The sequence below is a fragment of the Pseudopodoces humilis genome, chromosome 22 (assembly GCF_049639895.1).
Source record: "Pseudopodoces humilis isolate 2021_Gansu_Grassland_sample_001 chromosome 22, ASM4963989v1, whole genome shotgun sequence".
Classification (NCBI taxonomy): Eukaryota; Metazoa; Chordata; class Aves; order Passeriformes; family Paridae; genus Pseudopodoces; species Pseudopodoces humilis.
This window is the reverse complement of record NC_142221.1, coordinates 5,005,070-5,016,220: the sequence shown is the minus strand read 5'-3', so window position 1 is coordinate 5,016,220 and position 11,151 is coordinate 5,005,070. Positions and strand designations below refer to the sequence as shown.

Sequence of the window (11,151 nt, the reverse complement as noted above, 5' to 3'; positions counted from 1 at the left end):
TTTTTTTGCTAAAGTTGCATATGGTGTAGGTTTGTCTGCCAAGTCTCTGGCTCACCAGTCAAAGGCCAAAAAAATGGGTCATTTCTTTTTGTCTTGGCATGAAAAGCCACAGCAGTATTCTGGAAGTAATTTTTTTACAAGAGCTTTTTCCAAGTTCAGCCCTGAGCTTCAGCAGTCAGCTCTACAACCCAGTTCAGCTGGTGCTTTACACAGGATGCCAAGCAGCAGGAAATGGTCAGACCTGAGCACTAGGAAGAAAAAAAACAGTCATGGACGAGTCAAAAACTGAAGGATTCTTATTGTGGCCATTTCCAGAACGAATTTTCTCTGGTACAATTCCTTGGATCAGGACAAAAAGTCTGTCTTGATAGATATAATGGATGGGACAGCAGCTGGGATGGTGGAGGGTGGAGGGGGATGGGTGCAGTTGTGCTTTTCTCCAGCACAGCGAGTGCTGCACTGCAAAGCATCAAAGACAGGACTGCTCCCTCCCCTCCTTCCCAGGCAAACCCACAGCGGCATGACTGGCATGGCATGACTCCAGGGCTAGTGGAGTGCGGCAGCTTGGAGCTTCCCAGGCAGGAGAATCAGTGCTTGCCTTTCACATGCTGATGGATGCTGATCTGGTAGCAAGCTCTGCCTCTCACAGGGGGGGAATCGAGAGGAGCTGTTGTGGATTACAGATAGTTTAGGGAGATGCAGCTTTGCTTCCCTGTCGCTGCTTTTACTGAAGTGAGGAGCTGAAGCAATCACCAACAGTACCCCGCAGCAGAGTGCCAGGAGTCCTGGAACAGCAGGTCTGGTGCAGTGGGAATAAATGGTTTGAATGCTTTCCCATATGCTGCTGCAGTGGAGCACTTGGTCCCCTCTGCAGACAAAAATGAGATTGGTTCAGTCTTCACTTGTAATGCAGGTTATGCCCCAGTAAATCCCTGTGGATGCTGACATGTACATGCCACTGCTGCACTCCTCCTTCCTGCTGGAGCTGCTCAGCAGGCTGTCTTCCAGAGGAAGCCTCCTTGCAGTGCAACTGCCAGACTCTTGCATTCTTCAGGCTGGAAAATGTTTTCCTTGATGGTTCATCAAGAGACATACTAAAAGAAAGCAAGACATAATGGGGTCATCTGGAACAGTGCTGCTGCGTGCTCTGAGTGGAGCAGTTTGAGTTGAAGAAGCCACATGCTGTCCTATTAAGATGCTCTTTCATGTTGTCGTCTAACTCGGAGTGTTGTGATGTGTGCAGGGCATTGTTCAGTGTTTCCCTCCAGCTGAGTGCCCTGTTCCTCGATTTCCATGCTGGCATACCCTGGGAGAGCATGTTGTAAAAATTTGCTGCATTGCAGCATTTTGTCTGGAGCTCGTAGTGTGGAAGATGTATTTTTTCTAAGCTAAGTGGACTCTCTAGCATGAGTGTGCATCCACCATGTATCCTTGAGCACTGTAACATTCCTTCTGGCCATTAAAGGGCATGCCCTGATCACTCCAGTGTGCACATCTGGTGCAAGTCCTGTAGAAGATTTTTAGTGTTAAGTCTTTTTTCCTTATTGTGTGTTCCTCTTAGAGAAAAGCAGTTGAGCCGCTGACAATCAAATTGATGAGAATGGGAGGAGATTTTGTTGTTTATTTGAAAACTGCCCAATTTGAAGCAAATACTGGGTATTGTAGGCTCTATTGAGCTCTGTGGACTGGAGTTCCCTAGCTATTAAGGAGAGGGAAGGAAATCTTTCTTCCTTTAGCCTACTTGGTTTGTCTCCTTCAATTTGACCTGTCATGCTAGCTAACAGATTGCTGTCATTTTAAAGATGTTTTATAGCTCCTGTGTTATGATCTCTACTTCACTCATAGAGCACGTCCCCATTTTTCACCTGTGTACAAAGAGTGAGGAGCTGTGGTCTGCAGGAGTGGGAGGTGCAGTGAGGTTTGAGTATAGTGGGACCCACACTGAAACTGTGACCTTGTGTGTAGCATCAGTAGCCTCAATGTTTCATCAAAGCTGAGGTGATGCTGCCCAGAGACACTTGACCAATGTTTCTTAGTGTTCCCTGGGGTTGATTTGCTGTAAAACATTGTTCTAAATTGAATTAATTTGCCTCCTTTTTTGTAGCTGCTGGATATAACACTTTTGGACTGATTAATCACTTTTCCTTAGAAATATTGGAAAGCTATTCATTTTCCCTTTGTAGTGTCTTGCCTGGATATAGCAGTGATCCAGTGAGAACTGCACGTGATCTGTGCTCCCAAGTGACTGGAACGGGATGTAGAAAAATACCAATACTCATGTGTTGAGTGGTGTAGGAAGAAAGTGGCTGAGAAAAGCTCCTTATGGGCTGTCTGGCTCAAGAACCCATTTATGTTTGGACTGCAGAAATCCTCTAGAAAGGACAATTCTTAATACATATTTCCCTGTGGGATTTCACTCAGTGTTCTGCTCTCTGTGTACTGAAGTAGAGTCCAACCTCCACATTGTCAGAAGCACTTCATCCTGCAGCCAGTGGAGCTGGTACCTGCTCTGTTAAAACAGAGTATGGGTCTAAATAGCTTCCCTTGCCCTTTAGGAACTATTAATAATTAATTCTAGATCCTCTTGTGTCATTAAGCAGCTTTAGGGCACCTTGTACAATGTAGCTTTGAATTCATTTAGTAAATGAGCTCCAGAAGAACTAAAAAATACTTCTGTGTACAGCAAGGTCCAGTTCCTGGGGTTTTGGTGACCTGTAAATATCCTATTCCTCAGTTCCTGTTCAGCTGTAAAAATGGATTTTTTTTCAGTATTTTTTTAAACTTCATTAAAAGAACAGTAAACAGTATTTGAAGAGAAGCAAGGTAGAGACAAGTCAGGACAGTCTGTGTAACTTGGTTTCCCTGCTGTGATGCAAATGTGTAAAATAAAGATTGACCAGAAAGAAGTTTTTAATGCATCTCATTTTCTCCTTCTGAACTGCCAGCAGCCAAGCATTGATCCTAAAGTCTGCATTTCCCTCTGCTCAACTTCTGTTTCCAGCCATGAACATCTGCATCATGGATAAAGGGCCAAATCACAAAACTTGTGTGGAAAACTTATTTTGAAGGGAAAAGCTTTCCTGTCAGTGACCCACTGAGGTTCACTGAGGTGCCTTTTCTTGAGCCCCAGGTATTGGAGCTGTGCTTGTATGCGCCCAGCTGCTCTTCTGGTTTTGTAAGCTGAAGTTAGGCAGTAGTTTGTGGACTGAGTCTTGAACAAAAGTGTTTCTCCCAGCCCTGTGTCTCCTGCAGTCAGGCAGACAGGAATGCAGGAGCATCCAGACTTGTTGCTGCTCTCCATCCCTGTGCTCTGTGTGGTCTCTGGTGTCAGCTTGCCAGGTGAGGGCAGGGAGCTGATGCTCTGAACCTCGGTGTCCAGATACAAAATAAGGATAGAAACTTACTTTTGAAGTAGTATCTTTGGTGGATCTGGCCACACTATCTCAGAGGGGCAAATCCTTGATCTATTTTAGATTAGACTGATGGTGATTTGGGATGTCTGTAGTTGTGCTCTTCCTGAGTTGTTGGGATCTAACCTTGCATTTCAATTCTGCAAACTGGTTGGGTTGGCAGGGATGAGGAGGGCACAGCATTCCTGTAAAGTGTTCTTCCTGATAATCCCCCATCCCTCAAAAGCATACGTCCTTCAGCATGAAATTCCTGTGTTCAAGATGTTTCTTACAGTTCAGCCTATGGCTCTCATCCTACCACCAAGGAGTAATGCCAGAAATAGCCTGTCTTCTCTACCCTGCACCTCCCAAGCAGGCAGTTCTGCATTGCCTCAAGCCTCTGGGTGGGTGGTATTTCACCAGGGAGCTAAACTATAAAAAGTACTTGGAATTTGGATTTCCTAGTACCTCACTGTAGGTTAGAACAAACTTTCCTGATGCAGGTAATTGCTGGTCGTTGTACTGGAGTGGCCTAAATCTCTTTAATGCTGGTTTCTCCAAACTGAATATCTTCTGCATATTCTGTCTGCTGTGTATTTGGCTTTAAAACATTTCCCCCTTCTCATTCCCTGACAGCAGCTCTGAGACTCATCCCTGGAGTTGCCTGCACTGAGCCAAACATTCCTCATCTATAAGGAAAAGTGAAATGTTAAGGGTGGAGTGGGTAAGGTGGGACTAAATTGTGGGAACACTCACTTGAGAAGGAGACCAAATGAAGTTATCAGTGGAAAAATTGATTCCTGACCATTTTCTCCAAGGAGACACAAAGAAGAGCTCCCAGTATTTGAGGTCTACTGCGAGCAGAGGTCATCTGGCAGACTTACACAGGGAACAGAAGAAACAAAACCAGAGCTAACAAAACTTTCCTCGGTGTCCTGTGTTTGGATGTCATTTTGTAGGTGTTTTCTTGCCCAGGGGAGGTAAATTTTTCTACCTGCACTAAGGTTTTTCTTCCAGTGTGTGAAATTCCCAGCTGTCTGATCATTTGCAGCCCTCATTGCAGTCCTGGCTGCCTGCTGTCAATGCTTTCACTTGAGCAAGGTTATCTTCATGACTGCAAAGAGCTGCCTTCTCCTTAAATCTGCTTTTGCCTTCCTTTGCCTTCTGACTGACAGGCTTTAATGAGGGGAGAGTGTTGTAGTGCCCTGTATAGCAAGTGGTCAATAAAAACCAAATTGCTTTGTACAGCAGAGGTAATAACACAGTTTGTTATTGGCACAGCTGATCCTGATATTGGGGCCCTTGGTAGGAGACAAGGGCTTTCTTCTGTCTTTAAGTAGTAAAAAGTGCATGTCATCTATTCCTTTTCTCCTCTCTCATCCATAGAAAATGGTAATTGGGGGTGACACTGCTTTGTTGTGGCTCTTCTCCCCTGTGGGATATTTTCTGTGGGGTAGGTGAGACACAATACATAAGATGGCTCTTTTTATTCCTGAAAAAAATTATAAACAGGCATGGGAGGTTGTTACAGGGGTGGCAGGTGGAATAGGTGAGGATTAAAATGGAAGAGGCAGTGTGAAATTCCTTTTGCTGCTCCCTCTTGGGATGATTGCGCTGAGCTTGGCAAGAGCACCCTTGATGAAAGGAGCAGTTAAAACATGGGTCACCTGTGAGTGTAGCAATCAATTTGGGGGGTTTTAGTCCCTGAGGACATTGCTCTGGGGTGCAGATCTTCTGTATGCCTTCAGTCCTGAGTCATTTGGGTAAGGTGTCACCATATCCCCCTGATATCCCAGCACCAGCTTCTCTCCGAGAATGCACCCACTGTTTACTGCGGGTGTGCAAGAGTCACTGTCAGTGCTCCAGCTGCCTCCTCCCTGAACTGCTCAGGATCTTTGTTCTGCAGGAGCTCTGTGAAGCTGGAAGGAATTCTCCACCCAGCACAGCTGTGAAGGTATTGATCTGCCTCTCCTGGGAGAAGCCAAACTTGTTCATTTTGGGATAGATCTCATACCAGGAGGTGGTAGCCAAATTGGAGGGGCTACAAAGAACAGCTGCAGTGACTGACATGAAGGAATTGGGCAATGGCAGAAGATTACAAGAATTAAAGCTGTGAGCCTGACTAAGTGATGATTAAAGAAAGCCAAGAAGATGCAGCTCAGTACAAAATGGCTGCATGGGGGTAACCCACAGAAACAGGTTTGGAATCTGTGGACAGAGGCTGAGCTGTGGAGAGGTGAGATGTAACGAAAGCAGAGGAAAACAAGATGTTAGGAGAAACCTTTTGCCAATGAGTTTGGCTGCAAACAATCTCCCTGGAGAAATGGAGGCAGTTCTGTGTTGTTTTAGATAATCAACACTAGGCTGGACAAATCATTGCTAAATGCACTGCAGGGAATGACCCTCATCAGCTGTGAGCTGGATGAAATGCCTGGCTCAGCCATTTTCCATTTGCTTATCTCAGTGGGAAATATATTGCGTGCATAATTCCTGGTTTGGGGGGGAGGGAAATTTTAGTTTTACTGTTAAACCTCATAGATGCCTTGAGTGAGCCTGGCTGCTCCATGGGAGGAACACATTAAAATGAAGCTGGTTGGTGTGTGCCCTAATCTGTATTCTGAGTCAGTCGGGGTTTTAACTGTTACTGCAAAATCTCAGCGGAAATATCTGCTGGGATTTACCAGGCACACAATGCCCAAGTGTTGCCATGAATCAGAGCAGCCTTATGGGAGGCAACAATTCAAACTCTTAAACAGCAACAAAATTTGAAAAATAGGTACAGTTTGATCAGGTCGATTTTGTATGTTTGAATGTTTTTGGGGATGGTTGTGGTTTGGTTTTGTTTGGTTTTAACGATTGCAGGGTAGGATTTGGGTGGGCAGACATCACCAATGACTGCATAGTTTGCTTACAAAGCTTGCTCAAGAGACTTGTGTCTTGTCTTAAAACCAGAGCAGGTCAGCATCAGCTGCCCCAGCCTCCACATGTCCTCAGCAGACAGACCCCAGGCACCGAGGGGCTGATGAGCCAATGTAGGACTCATGGGTAATGAAGAGGATGATTTCTGTCTGCTTTGTGGTGTGAAGCCCACCACCACAACCATTCCTTGTGCCCTCTGCATGCTCAGAGCTCAGCACAGAACAGACACCGAGCTGCCTTCGGAGCAAACATCTGGCCAGGATCACAGAAGAGCTGAAACCACGTGACTTCCTTTTATTTTGAAGGTTCTTATAAATATGTATATTTTTTAAATGCTCTGTTCTGCTCCAAATCTCAGTCTTTCAGGTTTAAGGATGCTTCTCTCACAGATGTGGGGTGTGTTATTAAAAACCCCCTGCTGAAGCTTGGCAGCAGACCTGGTGAGCAGTGCTCAAGTCACCTGCAGTGGGTGGAGAGCAATGTGGAGAGCAGCTTCTCCAACCCCCTTTCCAGCCCTGAGAGTGCCAGTGGATGCTGCTGGGAGTCTTTGCTGCAAAATGCTGCTGCTGCCGCCTCTGTGAGTGTGATCTTATCTCACCCAGACAAAGTGCACAGCACTCCTTGGTTGTCCTTATGAGGAGCCTTTTATTTTCAGTCAGTCTGGAATCAAGCCTTGGCTCAAGGTGGCTGGGCTGAGCCCGGCAGGAGCAGAACAAGGGTGATTTCCCACTTGCCAGCCGGTATTTGTGATGTGCCATGAAGGAAGATCCACAAAACCTCCTCTTGCTTGGCTTTGTCTCAGCCCAGGGCTGCCTGCAAACTGCAGGCAACGGGAGAACAGCTGATGAGTTCACCACAGCCACCCTTCCCGGCTTCCTGCATTAGCATAACAATTACAGCCCCAGAGGCTGTAAAGAGAATACAGGCTTTAAAAAATAAACTAGAATTTAACAGAGAAATTAATAGCGTAGCAAATTGTACCGCTCAGCGCGCCGGCTGCGTGTCAGTCTCGAGTGACAGCTGTACGTGCAGCCTTGGCAAAGTTTGATTTTCAGACCTTCCGCTGCATTTGGCCATCATTTCAATATCTCCACTTCCATTTCCTGGGGAAAGAGCCTGCAGGGCACCATTCCTGCTGCTGCTTTCCCCAAAAACTTGGAGTGTTTTGTGTCTGTTGCGTTTCCCTGCAGCCATGTGATGTATTGGCATTAAAATGCTTGAGATAGAAATTAATTTATGGCAGTGCTAGTCATTAGAGCTGCTGGAGTCCGAGTTTTAGAGTGTTTTGGGTTATAAAACTTGATTTTTGAGGGCTTTCTTATTTAGTCATGTATAGCTCAGCTATCAAAGCAGTTGGTAAATGCCAGCACTGGGTGGTTGCTGTGACCTGCAGTGGTACCAGGGCGAAGCAAGAGCAGCTCACTCGCATCTCATCAAGCATAAAAGAGCTTCAGGAACACCTGGCTGGTGAGCTGGGAGCTGCGGGGTCCCATTGAACGCTGCTCATAGCCTGGAGATGATATTGTGTAAAATGGTTGTAATCTGAGATGCGGGTGATGCCTGGGAAGCCGAGGGTGTCCCCAGGACGAGCTGATGCATTCCTCTGCTTGTGGTTGTTGCACCAGGATGTTGAACTCACTCTAATGGCATTTTTTTTTTCCCAAATCCTCTGGAAAAGCAGCTATTTTGGTGACTTTCTGTGCCAGCGGTGACCATGGCTTGTCTGGGGGAGCAGCCAGCGCTGATGCCAATAATTCCTTTGGCTCTTTTTCTGCCTGAGTCAGATCGCTGAAGCATTAACCTTAAAATAGCAACTATTTTTGTAGTTGATATAATTAATCTCCTCTGTGTGTGTGTTCCTTCCCCATTCCAGGCTCCGATGCTTCACCACTCCCCTGCTGACCCACTCCTGCTTTGGCACAAGAAAACTCAGGGCAAAACTTGGCTTTTCCACCACAAAAGCACAAGCTGCAGGCTGTGTGTGCTCTGCTCCGTGAGTTCACTGCCACACTGGTGTCTCCAGTCACAGATTCCTCGCTCACGTGGTCTGTCGGTTTTGGAGCATCTTCTCGATCTGCTTTTGGGTGGGTGGATGTGGAAGGGGGATGTTCATAAGCTGACAGGACTGGGGGTGACACTGGCCACAAAGACAACTGTGATGGGTGGCTGGGTGGGTGAGTTTCGTGATGCAGTAGGAAAAAGCGCTCTGGAGCAGCCTGAAGCCCGATCGGACCCCGTGTAGCGCCTCGTCCGGCCCGGGGAAGGGGAGGAGCGAGGAAGGGGATGGGATGGGCTAACCAGAGTCCATCCCCTGCCTCTCTTCTCCCTTTCCTGGGGCAGCTCCTGCGTCAAGGCACATCTAAGAGTGCAAGCGTGCAACTGGAATATTACTGGCTATTACCCCATCCCCAACTTCCCCCTCCCCAAACAGCTCCAGCCGTGCCCAGGATGGGATTCAGAGGGTGCTGCGCTCGGGCTGTGTGACACCACTGATTTTTCAGGTCTGAGCACATCAGTGAGGAAGATGAAGGGGGAAAAGAAAAGATCATTTGTGATGAAGCACAGAGTGAGCACACAGATCGGGGCAGACTGCACCTCGCTGCTTGCATGCAGTACTATTCCCACGAGGCAGCTGCAATCCTGGCAATTAAATCAGGAAGGATGCGTTGGGGAAAACCCCCGTGATGGCGTCTGAGGATGCTGATTAAATGTGCACAGCCTGGTGAGCCCACGTGGAACAAAAGGCTGCGTGGCTGAGCCTGACAGACTCGCTGTGTCCTGGGCAAAAAGAATTCTGGTGTTTTATTTAAACACTTTGAAGTAGATACCTGAGGAAGGAAAAGCTTTCTGCAGACACACACTCGGCTGTGCAGCCCACACAGCTCCCAGCTTTTACAGTCAGAACGTGGAGCATCGGTTCCATCCCAGCCTCCAGCGCTGGCGTGGCAGGAGGGCTAACAGGTTCCTCTGAGCAGGAACCTGCTCTGACCGCGGCAGCAACATCAAATATCACCCAGGGAATGATCATTTCCGTGGCTGCACTGTGGGATCTGACAGAGGAAGCCCTGCAAGTGGCACGTGTTGCTAAATCAAAAAGCCAGCTCAGGTCAGGGTTGGGCTGGCTCTGAACTTGTCCTGCAGTTGCTGATGGTGGGAGACGTGAGCAATGCCTGAGGTCTGTCCTGGAAGAGAGAGCCAGAAGGATTTATAAAGCAAATCTGCTCTCAAGGACTGGCCTGCCATGGATTTTCCTCTGAGCAAACAACCCAGCTCCTTCCCGGGCACACTGACCACATTCAGCTGGGCTCGATTGTTTTGTGTTCCTGTCGCTGTTCAGATTTCAATCCTGTCATCCCCGGGAGTCTTTCCAGACTTGGGCTGTGTTTCTCTGCCTGTAGAAATGTCACTTCATCCTAGAAAATGTCACTAGGATTGTTATTTAAACAGTAATAGGGTTAAAGGTAATAACTGGGAAGTGAAAGTGACTGGCTTGCATAGTTTCCGATTACTTTTCTCCTCTTGTCTGTGTGATTTGAGTTCTCAGCATTTAGCATGGTGGAGGCAGGGTAGAGTTTTAAATAGAATTATGTCCTTTCAACATCAGTTTTGCAGCAGAAGAGCTTGTGCTGGAATGCCTGTGCTGTGCAGGGAAGGTTTGGGACTTTACTGGATTCTCAGCCAGGCACTAACAGGTCATACTCTGCACACAAAAGGACAACCCTGCTGCAATGAGGCTACAGCCCAGGGACCGCAGATGAAGGGAAATACTGCAAAAATTGGAGTTTTGCTGATGGGCAGCAAAGAAGGAGCTGCACAGGACATTTTTGCTGCACATTTGGAGACTAAACTGGAATCTTCTGCGGCCTATGTTGGAGCTGCTGGCGGGCCTTTGTCCCTAAAAGCCATGCAGATGCTGGAAGTGACTGGGAGGGATGCTGGAGGGGAGACACGGCCTCACAGAGCTCTCACTGCCACGTGCTGCCACTCCCCTGTTGCTCGGTGCCATCCCTGCAGCTCATCCCCCAGGCTGTGCCGCTGTGGGACATGGTGGTGGTGTTTTTATCCCCTTCTGCCTTAACGAGCTCGTTTGTGTGAGGCTGGGTAATGGAGGACGAGGCATTTTAGAAACATCCACTTGGGAAATGTATCCCTGGAGAAGCGAGTGTCAGGCAACGTTTGGCTGGATAAAAACAATAAAGGTGCAAAGAGCAGTGCTGTGTCAGCTGTGCTCCTCTGTGTCCTCTGCAAACACCCCGTGTGTGTTGTGTTGGGCTCCGCACAGCCTTGCAAACAGGTTTTGCTGTATCTAGGCGGAGATTTTCCCCCTCTTTGGCTGCTACCACGGGAGTCCAGGCATGCCCAGGCAGCTCCAGCAGGGCCCCATTGCAACACAGGCGGGAAGAAAACTGTATTTATCGTGTGCATCGGCACAGCTAATGACTGCACAGACACCGAGCTGCTGTGGAGGCACAAAGCCCTGCATGGGTTTGAGGTGGGGAAAAGCCGAGTGCTGATGCTTTTAACACCTGTATGGTTTCCTGGCTGCACCACAAACCTGCTGTAGGTTGAGTTTGTGGGGCTTTTGAAGTGACTGAACTTCATCCCTCTATGTACACGTTGCAGACAGTGAGTGAAGGCTCAGTGGAGCCCTGATGTGAGCGAATGGTAGTATCACAGAAGGGTTTGGGGTGGAACAGACCTTAAAGATCATTTAGTCCAACCCTCTTTCCAGGCAGGGACATCTTCCACTAAACCAGATTGCTCAGAGCCCCATCCATCCCGGGCTTGGACACTTCCAGGGATGGGGCAGCCACACTTGTTTGGGAAACCTGTGTGAGGGCTT

General features: G+C 47.8%; 1 long non-coding RNA gene across 2 annotated transcripts; it reads left to right on the top strand.

Moving 5' to 3' along the window:
• Positions 1-6,038: 6,038 nt before the first annotated feature.
• Positions 6,039-10,501, top strand: LOC148182673 (uncharacterized). Of its 2 annotated transcripts, none has more exons than XR_015774399.1 (3): positions 6,039-6,613; positions 8,182-8,392; positions 8,810-10,501. It is a non-coding gene; the product is annotated as an uncharacterized LOC148182673 (long non-coding RNA). The 2 variants fall into 2 exon arrangements; XR_015774400.1 differs by lacking the exon at positions 6,039-6,613 and adding an exon at positions 6,644-6,885.
• Positions 10,502-11,151: the final 650 nt, after the last annotated feature.